The 2,625-nt window shown below is 30.7% G+C and overlaps 1 protein-coding gene across 1 annotated transcript in view; it reads right to left on the bottom strand.

The window, feature by feature from the left end:
- ap4s1 (adaptor related protein complex 4 subunit sigma 1) overlaps window positions 1–237 on the bottom strand; it is a 2,530-nt gene extending 2,293 nt beyond the window's left edge. The window contains 1 exon segment of the mRNA XM_037796288.1: window positions 1–237. This exon segment is cut by the window's left edge and continues 57 nt beyond it. The gene's annotated coding sequence lies outside the window, so the exon portion shown is untranslated.
- Window positions 238–2,625: the final 2,388 nt, after the last annotated feature.

The raw sequence follows: 2,625 nt of genomic DNA, 5'->3' as shown, positions 1-2,625 counted from the left end.
AGCTAACAACAGGCTAACAGCTGTTAGCTGTTGTTCGCTTGTTCTAAATGTAGTCAGTAATCAACGAGGCGTCGCAGCCGTCCAGACTCTCACAGCTGAATCATTAAACTCATATGAGAGTTAAATTACTGAAACTACCGAGAGGCTTCAGTTAGCTGTTAGCTATGGAGCTAGCTGCAGCCAAGGCCTGTGGAAGTAGGCTCGGACATGCGTCATCAATACGTCATAGCTGCGGGGTACCGCACATGCGCAGTAGAATCTGGTCTGCACTCGCCGAAATTGAGCCAATCAAAACGCATTACCGCAGCTTGAGTTCCACTGCGCATGCGCAACATCCGTGACCTAACCTCCGTCCGTAGGCCTTAGCTGCAGCTGTCTGACGCATGCGCAGTTCAGCTTCATCTGGTGCGTTCAGGGAACAAAAGATAGATAAGAGCTTTAGAACTCAGCCCACATCTCAGACTCTCTTTCATTATTAAACAAAAAACATAAGATAAGATAATATAATATAATATAATTAATATAAGATAAGATAAGATAAGATAAGATGAACCTTTATTAATCCCCGAAGGGAAATTCAGGTGTCAAAGCAGCAACATCAGCAAACAGAGTGAAACACAGGAGAGGTAAAGGTATACAAACATTATAAAAACAATAATAGAGATATAAAAGATACAGAGTGAATGGGTGAACAAAGTGTGTGCAGTCCGTCAATAAATAAATAAATGTAATATGTGCATATGTGCAGTCTATAAAGTGGTATATAGGATGTATAGTGTAAAGTGCGCCAGTGGTTAGAGTCCAAGATGGTTGCAGATAGTGCATGTTTAAAGGCAGATAGTGCATGTTTAAAGGCAGATAGTGCATGTTTAAAGGCAGATAGTGCATGTTTAAAGGCAGATAGTGTATGTTTAAACTTCTTAAAGTCCTAATAGTTCTCATATGGGTTCATAATAATATGGGTTCATAATAATAGTTCTCTAACATCAGATATATTCAGTATAGAGCCAGGGGTTTATCACACCATTTATTTATTGTAATTCTTTATTTTTATTTATGTATTTTCTCTATTTATATGTACTTATATCTGTTTTTGTGTGGTTATAACACCTGAATTTGCCCTCTGGGAATCAATAAATAAAGGATCATCTTTGTGATTAGTGTTGCATGTAAGAATTTATTTAATATGTAAAGACTTGAAGGAAAAAAACTGTGTTTTATTTCTACCACCACTGGGTGGCCTCAAAGATGTACATTTCTAAATTCTCCACACAGCGTTTTGAATTTTAAATTAAATTGAGTGTATCGGGTTACATGACACATATAATATGATATTGAACAAACAGGATCAAAGTAAAAATAATCATAATAATAACAATAATATCCCATCTGTCTCTCCCTCTGTCTATAATCGTCACTCAAAATACCCCAAAATAAAATAAATAATAGGGATAATAAAATTAACATGGACATTTAGTAAACCAAGTAAATAAATGGCCTAAATAAATAATAATAATTGTATAACTTCACCTGCTAAATTAATTTTACACATTATAAACACAATAACACAACTTCGAGCTTATTTTATATTTTGGATGTAAAGATTTAATTCATTTTATTGCAAATGTTTCATTTCTTCTAATTTTTTTTATATTTTTCTAAAAGAATAAACATGTTTAATTTTATAATATTTGATAAATTCTTACATGTAACACTAATTAACACACAATTAAGTGTAATAATTGTATTTTTGAAAACATCTAGAATGTAATACGTGTTTATTTTATTGTATTTTTCCGACATTTTTCAGATCTTTTTCTGAAAGAAAAGTCAGAAAAAAAAGATCTGAAAAATGTCGAAAAAAAAAAGATCTGAAAAAAGTCTGAAAAAGAAGATCTGAAAAATGTCTGAAAAAAAGTCTGAAAAAATGTCAGAAAAAAAAATCTAAAAAAATGTCCAAAAACAAAAGATCGGAAAAATGTCGGAAAAAAAAGTCTGAAAAAATGTCCGAAAAAAAAGTCTGAAAAAAAGATCGAAAAAATGCTCAAAAAAAATGACTGAAAAAATGTCCGAAAAAACAGATCTAAAAAAATGTCCAAAAAAAAAGATCTGAAAAAAGTCTGAAAAAAAAGTCTGAAAATATGTCCGAAAAAAAGTCTGAAAAAAAAAATCTGACAAATGTCGGACAAAAAAAGTCTGACAAAAAAGATCTGAAAAATGTCTGAAAAAATGTCAAAAAAAAATCTAAAAAATGTCCAAAAACAAAATATCCGAAAAATGTCTGAAAAATGTCCGAAAAAAAGGTCTGAAAAAAAGATCTAAAAAATATTCGAAAAAAAGATCTGAAAAATGTCAGAAAAAAAATCTAAAAAAATGTCCAAAAAACAAAGATCTGAAAAATGTCTGAAAAAAAGACCTGAAAAATGTCTGAAAAAAAGATCTAAAATAATGTCCGAAAAAAAAGTCTGAAAAAATGTCCAAAAAAAGATCTGAAAAATGTCCGACAAAAAAAATCTGAAAAATGTCTGAAAAAATGTCAGAAAAAAAATCTAAAAAAATGTCCAAAAACAAAATAACCGAAAAATGTCTGAAAAAAAAGTCTGAAAAAAATTCTGAAAAAATGTC

Source organism: Sebastes umbrosus, chromosome 16, assembly GCF_015220745.1.
Source record: "Sebastes umbrosus isolate fSebUmb1 chromosome 16, fSebUmb1.pri, whole genome shotgun sequence".
Lineage (NCBI taxonomy): Eukaryota > Metazoa > Chordata > Actinopteri > Perciformes > Sebastidae > Sebastes > Sebastes umbrosus.
This window is presented reverse-complemented; position numbering and strand designations above follow the sequence as displayed.